The sequence below is a fragment of the Schistocerca americana genome, chromosome 10 (assembly GCF_021461395.2).
Source record: "Schistocerca americana isolate TAMUIC-IGC-003095 chromosome 10, iqSchAmer2.1, whole genome shotgun sequence".
Lineage (NCBI taxonomy): Eukaryota > Metazoa > Arthropoda > Insecta > Orthoptera > Acrididae > Schistocerca > Schistocerca americana.
In genome coordinates, this window is record NC_060128.1 from 81,394,668 (window position 1) to 81,407,480 (window position 12,813).

A 12,813-nucleotide genomic window follows, 5' to 3' on the forward strand; every position below is an offset into this window, starting at 1 on the left:
TGTTCGCTGTATTTAAATTTGTGTCGGTGTCGTGGTGAACGTCCGCTTGGAACAGCACGGTGTAAGTAAGGGATCTATAATGACAGTTGATTCTGCGCAACTGTTCTAATAGCAGCCGAAAGGAATTTGCTTTCAACTGGGAACCGCAGACGTTTGATGACAATGCGACAAGTGAACCGAATCCTCCACCGGAAAACACATCTGCTGTACCATACACGGCATTTGTGACATTACGTGTGTCGTATGTTAGGAATCTCTTACCGAAGCACGTAATTTGGACGCCTGGTGAGTGAGTGCGATACGCTTCGCTGCCCGATTTAGGTGTTCGAATGAATGTGAATATGATTACTCCCAAGGAAATGATGAAAATATAAAAGTTCGTCACATATGCTGCAACAGTTTCAAAGTCAAGTTTTTAACGTTTTTGAAATTGCGTTCCGTTTTGGAAGTTTTGACTCTTGAATTCCTTTGTTGTAACATAGTTCAAGTTTATTTGTTGTTTTCCTTTCTGTGAGACGTCTATGTGGTATTTCTCCTGCTCTCACTATTCATCACGTTTTCTTGCGAGAGTATCATATTCTTACCAGATGACACCTTTTTTATAACCAATGTATAGTATGACAACTGCCCAGACTGCAGAAAGAGAACAAACATTTCAATGACTGGCGGACAGTTCATAATGTTGTGAAGAAAAGAAAAGAGAAATAATGGATCGCCGAAAGGCAACACTGCAGACATACGGATCTGATTCAGTACCGTGGGTATTCGTATGTGAATAGTGGAGGTTCAAATTGCTAAGAAAGGGCGTTGTTGGTTATGTGTAAATTAGAATAATTCGTACTAGGTCTGTAAAGTAATGCACATAATACAGTTATGGGTAATACAGTAATGAACGTAACACAAGCATCTTTTTATTGCACTCGTCATACTGTCTGTGTGTACAGTTCATGTGTCTCTTGCTTGAAGAGGCCTACACCTTCCTACGCTACTTTCTGAAATTATCGAAGATATTTTAAATTCGTCTCTGCATCTGCAAGAAAGTGCGAATTTGTCACCAAACTCTTCTCGTTTTATAATTTATTGAAATAAATCGCCAGCGGCATGTAATAGAACATTTACAATTTGGCGTGTTTTCTATATGTACCAACAGTTGGTTACGAAAGATGTCTATTGTATGTTCGATTTTCGCTCACGGCTGCTTGCATGTGTTTGAGGGATTCCCTCGTTTGTCACTGTTGTTTCTTGCACCGTACCTGCAACGACGGATTTAAAATACCTTCAGTAATTATAAAGCAACATGGCCGTAGAAATTAGGAATTTCTTTTCCGAAACTTTGTTTCAAGTTTTGTACGTAAGTTTTTACAGCACACTGCTCCACAGCTGACTCAAGTCGGAAAACGGCAGTGAAGCAGCGAGACGACAATATTCCGACCATCCCGTTGTACACTGTATTCTCGTTCGTATAATGCTCGTGTGCCAGTCTTCACAAACGAGATATTTCACGGTACAAGGTGCAAGTTCCTTGATGTGGCCACTGCCTATCCCCTCACTGTACTAAATAACCAGCTGAAATTCTTGACACCTAAAAGCCACAGAAAACCTGACCGACTTTCTGGGCGTGGTCTGTCGCAGAAATACTCACGTGTACACCCAATTGTGGGGCCGGAATGGCCAGTTCAGAGAAGTGCGCGTAAAGCCGTCCTGCCTCAGACGGGACGTGTTTCTCACCGCGAAGCCCGCCAGACGTGGTGTCTGTCGCGGCCGCTGCACACTGTGAAACGACCTCCCTGCATCTAACGGAACGTGCTTCTCACCGTGATTTGCGACCTTACCGCGGCAGTCTGCGCCATCTGGAGCGTGAAGCGTACAATTTCTTTACGGAAGCGGACGCGCGTAAAAACAGCTGTGTTAACTCTGTTCGTGATGGTCGAAGAAAAGCGGAGGAAACCGCCAAGATGATTCTGGGCTCGTCCATGGCTTTAAGAGCGAATAATGCTGTACAGAAGTCTGACATACATATTGGTAGAAGTTATTTGGTAACTCAATTCAATTTTCTTCCCATTTTCGGTTTTAAATCTAGTTTAAATATGGTGTCTAATGTCAGTTTGCGCACGCGTAATATCCGTATTGTCGATGTTGCATTGACTACCACCACTGCGAAGTAACTTACTTCATCACATAGATTTCCAGATAGAGATTAGTTTCTTCAGGGAGAGAAGAGACTGAATGGGAGAGATTTTTTCTATGCTGTTTCACTATCACCGAAAAACATTTTTACCTAGAAGATACGAACGTGAGGCTGCCCGTGAAGTCAAGATTTTATATATACAGAGGAATCCAAAAAAATGTATCCACTGTTTAAAAGTCCATAACTGGCAAACTAATTGACGGAGTTGTCTCATCTTTGGTGGTGTAATAGTTTATAGTTCCGGCAATCGCCACACAAGTGTTGTATTGTCAGATGACAGTCGCCAGATAGTGTTTTTTTTCTTAGTTGCACCTAGGTACTCCAGTAAACACGGCTGGCGCAAGGTTTACATTCGGTGAAAGGAAGTCAGTTTTGAAGTGGTACTTTAAGTACGAAAACATTAATGAGGTTCAACGACAATGCCGAAATGAGTATCAAACAGAGCTACCGACACGTTTAACGATTCGTCGCATTCGAGACAAATTTGAAGCAGAAGGCTGTGTTAAAGATGTACACAAACAACGATCTGGACGTCTTGTTAACAGTAACAAGTCCAGCTAACTCCCGACGTGTGTTACAACAGTTCAGTCGCTCACCACAGAAGTCTGTAAGACAGTGTGCCCGTGAAACTGGAGTGAGTCGCTCAAGTGTTCGGCGAATTTTGAAGACAGCAAAGTGGAAGTGCTACATTCCACGATTGCTACACGCAATGAACGAGGACGACCCAGATCGTAGAATGGAGCACTGCGAGTGGTTTATTAACATGGTGCGCAACGATTAAGAGTTTGCATCGTTTGTGTGTGGATGTTAATGGTGATCATTTCGAACACCTACAGTGATGAGGCACAGTTCAAACTCAATGGTACAGTAAATCGGCACAGTTGCATCTACTGGGCTGCCGAAAATCCGAACGTCCACGTAGACAAAGCCGTGAATTTGCCAAGAGTAAATGTGTGGTGGTGGTTGTCTTACCGGGGCTTGATTGGGCTATTCTTCTTTGACGGCACAGTTACCGGTGAGGTGTACCTTCAGAAGCTTTAATGCGTAACTTGTGTTTATTTTCTGACAGACTGGCAGTCATTTTAAGCTTTCTGGCCGAAGGGGACCATTCCACTCGTTGTCCCATGGAACAAGAGCTAAAGCAAATACGTTATTTAACCAAATAACATCTGACTATTACAGACAATACTTCAATTAAACGAACAAGAAAGACGCAAAAATGGCTCTGAGCACTATGGGACTTAACTTCTGAGGTCATCAGTCCCCTAGAACTTAGAATTACTTAAACCTAACTAACCTAAGGACATCACACACATCCATGCCCGAGGCAGGATTCGAACCTGCGACCGTAGCGGTCGCGCGGTTCCAGACTGTAGCGCCTAGAACCGCTCGGCCAACACGGCCGGCTAGAAAGACGCAGAATCTTTTAGAAAACACAAGGCAAAAAAATGTATGTTGGAAACAGGCGGACGGAACCTGCTTTCGCTTAACACAAGAGGCTGTAAGCTAAGCTGCGGCTTTAACATCGCAGCCAGTTGTCCGTATACGTTATACACTGTGTAAACACTATATCTACAACTCATAATTTGATATTTAACTATGATAAACTGTATCGAAACGACGCGCTTTTGAGAAATAATCATTGTGCCGTAGCGTCGAAACCGTATTCTTCCATAGGACACAAGTTATACGAGATACGAGGTCCGGTCAAAAAATTCCGGAATTCTTTCCACAAACTATTTCTGCGCTTACCTTTTACTTATTGTGCATGGTCTCCTTCGAAATACTCTCCTCCACAACTGATACATCGATCCCAACGCCATTTTGCACTTCCGGAAGCAGTCTTGGTATGCCTTTCGTTGGATCGCGCGAAGCGCTGTCTGCGAGTTTTGTTTCATCTGGTCTATCGATGCAAATCTTTGTCCTTCCAACGGGGTTTTCAACTTTGCATATAAAGAAAAGTCCGCAGGGAACAGGTCTGGAGAATATGGAGGATAAGGCAACACAGTGATTTCATTTTTTTTTTTGTGCAACAGTCACTCACCAACAGGGATGAATGTGCGGGTGCGTTATCGTGATGCAACAGGCATGAATTGTCTCGCCGCATTACAGCCGTCGCTACACGTCCCCATGGTACTATCGATTAAGAGTCTGTCCCTGTGGCACGAATTCATGATGAACTAATCCTTCAACGTCAAAGAAAACTATCCGCATGGCTTTGACATTTGACCTGACCCGACGAGCTTTTTTTGGTCATGGAGAACCTTTCCCAATCCATTGTCAAGATTGAACTTTGGTCTCAACGTCATAACCGCAGACCTATGTCTCATCACCAGTTGTAATTTTCTTAAGAAACATCTCGTTGTCATTTATGCGTTCCGAAAGCTCTTAGCAGACTTCGAAGCGGAGGTGGTCTGCTCCGGAATCGTGAGCCATGGGACTAACTTGGCGGCAACACGATCCATTCCGAAATGCTGTGTCAGGATTTTATGACACGATCCAACTGAAATGTTACATTCTTCTGCAATCTTTCGGGCAGTCAGTGTTCGACCGGCAAGCACAATTCCGTTGACGGTAGACGTCGAAGGGCGTCCTGGACGAGGGTCGCCTTTAACTTCCGTCCGTCTATTTTTAAACAGTGTGAACCATTTTTAAACCGTGTGACAGTCTTAAGCACTTTATCACCGTCGGTTTTCTGCATCATTTGGTGTGTAAAGGTTTCCTCGAGTTCCAAGCAAAATGTAATGCAGACGCGTTGCTCCTCTCACTCTGCCATCTCGAAATTGGCAAACTGTTGCTACACAACAGTTTACTCAGTACAACCGTAAACAATAACTAACAGGTGTACAACAATGAAACTTCCAGCAGCATTAAAACACAGGCGTTAGCACGAATGCCAACCACATTTCGCTCCAACATACCACTGACGGGAATTACGACTGTTCTGGAATTTTTTGAAAAACACCTCGTAAATAACACTGAAACATCAAATGGAGCTATTCTTTATCAACCGACTTTTAGTTACATGTCATCTTTATTACAACAAATCGTGCCTAAAATGACGCGTTTTCGATAGATCATCAATTTGCTGACGCACTCAAATGAAGTACGTGGCACGACTACAAGCTATGATAAAGAACATGCACCAAACACATAGTTCAACCCAATACAATATGGCGGTTGTTCAGGCGTGCTTGTGAGGTAAAACCAATGACTCATCTCACTGACGACGTCCCTGTCCGAAATTGAAGAATCTGGCATGCCGAGTCTTCATTTCCCGCAGTGTGGTATTCCACCACTGTGACGGCACCAGCTCCACGTCCCGTGAGAGGACGGCGTAAGAGCCTGCAGGTTGTACCTTGACCAACTAAGGTGTTCCAGAATGGGCCGTAAATATCCGTGGCCCTTCGCTGTGACTCGCTCGTGTGTGGCCAGCTAATAGAAGATATCGGTGACGAGAGTGACACAGAATGTGATTTTCACTCTGCAGCGGAGTGTGCGCTGCTATGAAACTTCCTGGCAGATTAAAACTGCGTGCCGGACCGAGACTCGAACTCGGGGACCTTTGCCAAAAAATGGTTCAAATGGCTCTGAGCACTATGCGACTTAACTTCTGAGGTCATCAGTCGCCTAGAACTTAGAACTAATTAAACCTAACTAACCTAAGGACATCACACACATCCATGCCCGAGGCAGGATTCGAACCTGCGACCGTAGCGGTCACGCGGTTCCAGACTGAAGCGCCTTTAACCGCACGGCCACACCGGCCGGCGGACCTTTTCCATTCGCGGGCAAGTGCTCTACCAACTGAGCTACCCAAGCACGATTCAAGACCCGTCCTCAAAGCTTTTAATCCTGCCAGTACCTCGTCTCCTATCTTCCAAACTTCACAGAACCTCTCCTGCGAATTCGCCAAGAAGTTTCATATCATCGCACACTCAGCTGAAAAGTGAAAATACCGTTCTACAGGGTGAAAAGTATTTAAACCGACGAACTCTGGGCGGTTGTAGGGGACATCAAAACAAATATTTTTCCCTACAGTCATTTTTTCCTATGAGGAGTATTTAAACTGGTAGAGGAAGATTTCTCTGGCGGCAAATTAACTAAAACAACAAACACTTTTCCATTTTTTTATGACCAAGAGACAAGAACTAGGTAGCAGATACGGCCCAGTTAAACAGTCCCCAACAACACCGACCCACACATTAACGAAGAACCGCACTTGATGAGCGCTAGTAACTGTGCCATGTGGGTTATCCTCACTCCAACCATGCGAATTGTACATGTTGAGGACTCCATCACCCCCGAACGTTGCTTCATCGGTAAACAACACAGAGGATGGGAATGTAGGATGCATTTCACACTGTTCCAGGTACCACTGCGAAAACTGTGCTCTGGGTGGATAATCAACTGGTTCCAGGTTGTGGACACGCTGTAAGTGAAATGGACGTAACAACTGCTCTCGAAGGACTGTTCTTACGTTCGTCTGATTCGTCCCCATGTTATGTGCAATTGCACGAGTGCCGATTGAAGGATCCCGCTCCACATGCTGCAAGACAGTTTCCTCAACTTGCAGAGTTCTTACCGTGCGACGGCGTCCCTGTCCAGGTAACCTGCTAAATGACCCGGTCTCATGCAGACGTTGGTACACAGCAGCAAAGGTCGTATAATGCGGGGGATACGTTGATAAACCCGCTGTGCAGCTCGTCCGTTGTGGTGCGCTACGTAGTACGCACCAACCATATCAGTGTACTCACTCCAGGTGTATCACACACACACACACACACACACACACACACACACACACACACACACACACACACACAAGGGAGGACTCTAACCTCCGCCCGGAACCAGCCGCACAGTCCATGAATGCTGCGCCATAGACCGCTCGGCTAATCCTGCGCGGTGCTCCATTAGTAAACAGACACAATGCAGTACTACGCTGGTGGACAGCTGTTGCCTACAACTGAAGAGCGTAATACGGCCTCCACCGGTTTAAATAATCCTCATGGGAAAAATGACATTGGGGGGGAAAAAATGACATTAGGGAAAAAATATTCGTTTCGGTGTGCCCTACAACCTCCCAGAGTTTGTGGGTTTAAATACTTTTAACCCTGTGGAAACATCCCCCTGTCTGTGGCTAGGCCGGCCGCGGTGGCCGAGCGGTTCTAGGCGCTTCAGTCCGGAATCGCGCGACTGCTACGGTCGCAAGTTCGAATCATGCCTAGGGCATGGATGTGTGTGATGTCCTTAGGTTAGTTAGGTTTTAGTAATTCTGTTATAGGGGACTGATGACCTCCGATGTTAAGTCCCATAGTGCTCAGAGCTATTTGTCTGTAGCTAAGCCATGTAGCAATATCCTTTCTTCCAGGAGTGCTATTTTTGCACTAGCCCGCTAAACGAAAAGGTCCCGAGATCGAGTCTCGGCTCGGCACACAGTTTTAAATTGCCAGGAAGAGTGACACAGGTCAATAGCTCGGAGACTGTTGAGTGAGTCCGTGCAGATAGCTACGCGGCCGCGGCAGGTCTGTTTAATGAGGCGCGGGGCGCTGATGATGGCCACAGGGCGAGTGTGTCCTCGGCTTTAAGCGCAGCCACGGCGGCAGAGGCAGCGGGCCGGCCGCAGCACGGCATCGATCTACGCACCAGAGGCGCGCCGCCCTGCCGCAGACTCCACGCAGCCGCTGCTGGACACTCCTCGCCGTCTCGCTCTGTCCAGACGCGGGAGGCGTCTCCTGGAAACCAGCTATTCTGGCCTCTTCCATTGCCGGTTGGTTAGTTGATTTGGGGGAGGGGACCAAAACAGCGAGGTTGGTTCAAATGGCTCTGAGCACTATGGGACTTAACTTCTGAGGTCATCAGTCCCCTACAACTTAGAACTGCTTAAACCTAACTAACCTAAGGACATCACACACATCCATGCCCCAGGCAGGATTCGAACCTGTGACCGTAGTGGTCGCGCGGCTCCAGACTGTAGCGCCTAGAACCGATCGGGCAATCCGGTCGGCAAGAGCGAGGTCATCAGTCCACGCTCTTTTAAAGGAACCATCCCGGCATTTGCCTGAAGCCATTTAGAGAAATCACGGAAAACCTACAATACGTTATCAAAAGTATCCGGACACCGCCAAAACATAAGTTTTTCATATTAGGTGCATTGTTCTGCCTCTTGCTGCCAGGTACTCCACAGCAGCGACCTCAGTAGTCATGAGACATCGTGAGAGACCAGAATGGGGCGCTCCGCGGAACTCACGGTCTTCGAACAGGGACAGGTGATTGCGTGCCACTTGGGTCACACGTCTGTAGCGAGACTTCCACACTCCTAAACATCCCTAGGTCCATTGGAAGTGGAAACGTGAAGGGACACGTGCAGCACAAAAGCGTAGAGGCCGACCTCGTATGTTAACAGACAGATACCACCGACGGTTGGAGAGGGTCGTAATGTGTAATAGGCAGACATCTATCCAGACCATCACACAAGAATTCCAAACTGCATCAGGATCCACTGCAAGTACTATGACTGTTAGTCGGGAGGTGAGAAACTTGGATTTCATGGTCGAGCGGCTGCTCATAGGCACACATCATGCCGGCAAATGCCAAACGACAACTCGCATGATGTAAGGAGCGTAAACATAGTACGATTGAACAGTGGAAAAACGTTGTGTGGAGTGACGAATCACGGTACACACTTTGGCGATCCGATGGCAGGGAGTGGGTATGCCGAATGCCCGGTGAACGTCATCTGCCAGCGAGTGTAGTGCCAACAGTAAAATTCGGAAGCCGTGGTGTTATGGGGTGGTCGTGTTTTTCATGGAGGGGGCTTGCACCTCTTGTTTTGCGTGGCACTATCAGAGCACAGGCCTACATTGATGTTTTAAGCACCTTCTTGCTTCCCACTGTTGAAGAGAAATTCGGGGATGGTGATTGGATCTTTCAACACGATCGAGCACCTGTTCATAACGCACGGCCTGTGGCGGAGTACTTACATGACAATAACATCCATGTAATGGACTGGCCTGCACAGAGTCCTGACCTGAATCCTATAGAACACCTTTGGGATGTTTTGGAACGCCGACTTCGGTGCAGGCCTCACTGACTATACCTGTGCTCAGTGCAGCACTCCGTGAAGAATGGGCTGCCATTCCCCAAGAAACCTTCCAGCACCTGATTGACGTATGCCTGCGAGAGTTGAGTGTCATCAAGGCTAAGGGTGGGCCAACATCCTATTGAATTCCAGCATTACTGATGAAGGGCGCCACGTACTTCTACGTCATTTTCAGCCAAGTGTCAAAATACTTCTGATCACATAGTATATATAAAGCTTCTGTTAACTATCCATGATTGGGGAAACTCTTCTTGTGACTTCTTGACATTTTGATATCCACAGCATCCACTTGACCTTATTAGACAACATCAAGTAGTTGTCTTTTAGATATCCGATGTGCCATCATATTTAGTCGACAAGCTTTGGTCACTTACAGTTCTTTCCAGATCACAGTCTAATTGCCTGCAGTCTCTCGCTACCTGAAAAATGGGCCTCTGAGAACGACATGATCAGCAGAACTTCCTCCCCACATTCACAGACTGGCGTGTTACTACATTCCATTCGATGCAGACGTTCGGGGATATGGACCGTGACCTGTTAATAGGTGCACCATACGACGCGTAGGGGCAATGTCACATAGTTTCAACTGGTTCCTGATGCTTGGGAAATAGGCTGTAAACACGGCTTGCTGTGCCTCTAGTGTCCCCAGTTGGACTGCCATTCATGTAAGTTCCAGGCTTGGTTAGATTAGATTAGATTAGATTAATACTAGTTCCATCGATCATGAATACGATATTTCGTAATGATGTGGAACGAGTCGAATTTTCCAATACATGACATAATTAGGTTAATTTAACAACATACTTAAGTTAATATAACAACTTTATTTTTTTGTGTTTTTTGTTCTTTATTTTTTATTTTTATTTTTTTAAATATTTTGTTTTTTTCTTTTTTTTCTTAATTTATATCTAAAAATTCCTCTATGGAGTAGAAGGAGTTGTCATTCAGAAATTCTTTTAATTTCTTCTTAAATACTTGTTGGTTATCTGTCAGACTTTTGATACTATTTGGTAAGTGACCAAAGACTTTAGTGGCAGTATAATTCACCCCTTTCTGTGCCAAAGTTAGATTTAATCTTGAATAGTGAAGATCGTCCTTTCTCCTAGTATTGTAGTTATGCGCACTGCTATTACTTTTGAATTGGGTTTTGTTGTTAATAACAAATTTCATAAGAGAGTATATATACTGAGAAGCTACTGTGAATATCCCTAGATCCTTAAATAAATGTCTGCAGGATGATCTTGTAAATGTCTTATCAGTAATATCCGTTCCTGTGGTCTCTTACACACGATCATATTGCTCACGCCCCTATCAGTTCAGCGCTACCTTGTACCGCACCACGGTATCCATCGGACATATCCCGAGGATCACCAGTAAACCCTCTACAGGTGCAGAGCAAAAGGCACCGGCGAGCCGCAGAAGTACGCTCCGCTGAATTCGTCACAGTACTGTGTTGTAGGTGCCTAGTCTCAGGCGATGTAGACTGCAGTGAGACGCCGTGGAAGTGAGTCTACAAGTCCCTGGTACGCCTCTGGACGCAGCTGACACCATATCTTTTGGAGAGCGGCACCCAATTTTGGTCTGTTCGTGGGTGCCGAACCATGGCACGCAACCTTTGTTCCATGACATCCCACATATGCCTGACGGGGTTCAAATCTGGGCTCCAAGGTGGTCTTCTCAGTCTTTGGACCCCCCCCCCCCGCCCCCTTGCATGTTTCTGCAACCATTCCCGGATGACGTTGGAGTGATGTAGCTGCGCGTTATCACACCCAAACACAGCCGAACAGACAAGGTGCTGGGAAGCCAAAATTGGATGGAGATGGTCCCTGATCAGCTCACCATTCAAAGTCCCTTCCAGAACAACTAGGGACCCATTTCGCACTAGGAAATCGTTGGTTGCGCGACCACTTTTACAAATAATTGATTAGTCGTGGCCCAATACACCACTTGTTTTACAATTCCACTCATTAGCAATAAAAAGAAATTGCCCACGTCCTCGCTGAAGGGTTCTCTTCAACGTCATGCAGTACGGCCTCTTCCAATTCGGGTGTCCGGCGTCTTCTTGGAGCACCTATCTCAGGCTTGCTGACCGTGAGGCTCCCCGTTTCTCCAAGCCGTTGCGTAATTGTGGCGAAAAGGGTATGTGACGGTGTCTGGCGTTGTGATCTTGATAAGGCCGACGACCAGCTCTTCCCATTGCCGTGACCTTCGCCGTTCAGAGCGTTCATGTAGGTGTATTTTGCAAACGTATACTCAACCGTGTTGCTGTAACGACACATACACACACGTGAATGAGGCTCACACCAGGCCAGAGGTAGTTGGATAAGACGTCAAATGGCGTCAGTCGACTCGACGTAACTACCCCCATCCCCGTACCATCACTACCCTTCTGCATACCTACCAAGGAAACATGTTTTCACACGGCTATAAGACGGAAACAGCACGTTTCCGGAAATGGAGTCCTATTCAAAATACAGGGTGATTCAAAAAGAATACCACAACTTTAAAAATGTGTATTTAATGAAAGAAACATAATATAACCTTCTGTTATACATCATTACAAAGAGTATTTAAAAAGGTTTTTTTTCACTCAAAAACAAGTTCAGAGATGTTCAATATGGTCCCCTCCAGACACACGAGCAATATCAACCCGATACTCCAACTTGTTCCACACACTCTGTAGCATATCAGGCGTAACAGTTTGGATAGCTGCTGTTATTTCTCGTTTCAAATCATCAATGGTGACTGGGAGAGGTGGCCGAAACACCATATCCTTAACATACCCCCATAAGAAAAAATCGCAGGGGTAAGATCAGGGCTTCTTGGAGGCCAGTGATGAAGTGCTCTGTCACGGGCTGCCTGGCGGCCGACCCATCGCCTCGGGTAGTTGACGTTCAGGTAGTTACGGACAGATAAGTGCCAATGTGGTGGCGCTCCATCCTGCTGAAATATGAATTATTGTGCTTCTTGTTCGAGCTGAGGGAACAGCCAATTCTCTAACATCTCCAGATACTGTAGTCCAGTTACAGTAGCACCTTCGAAGAAAAAGGGACCAAAAACTTTATTGACTGAAATGGCACAGAAAACGTTCACCTTAGGCGAGTCACGTTCATACCGAGTTGTTTCCCGCGGATTCTCAGTGCCCCATATACAGACATTGTGACGGTTGACTTTCCCGTTAGTGTGGAAAGTTGCTTCATCACTAAACACAATCTTTGAAACGAAAGATTCATCTGTTTCCATTTGAGCAAGGATAAAAATCACAGAAATCGATTCTTTTAATCTTATCAGCTGCAGACAGTGCTTGAACCAATTTCAGACGATAAAGTTTCATAACTAACCTTTTTCGCAGGACTCTCCATACAGCTGATTGTGGAATTTGCAGCTCTCTGCTAGCTCTGCGAGTCGATTTTCCTGGGCTGCGAACAAATGCTTGCTGGATGAGTGCTACATTTCCATCACTCGTTCTCGGCCGTCCAGAACTTTTCCCTTTGCACAAACACCCATTCTCTGTAAACTG

At 45.9% G+C, this 12,813-nt stretch overlaps 1 protein-coding gene and 1 non-coding gene across 2 annotated transcripts in view; both read right to left on the reverse strand.

Moving 5' to 3' along the window:
* LOC124552595 (angiotensin-converting enzyme-related protein-like) overlaps positions 1-12,813 on the reverse strand; it is a 385,045-nt gene that overhangs the window by 164,597 nt on the left and 207,635 nt on the right. The gene's annotated exons all lie outside the window — the stretch shown is intronic.
* Positions 5,873-6,010, reverse strand: Trnar-gcg. The gene is made up of 2 exons: positions 5,974-6,010; positions 5,873-5,907 (listed from the first exon to the last, which is right to left on the reverse strand). It is a non-coding gene; the product is annotated as a tRNA-Arg (tRNA).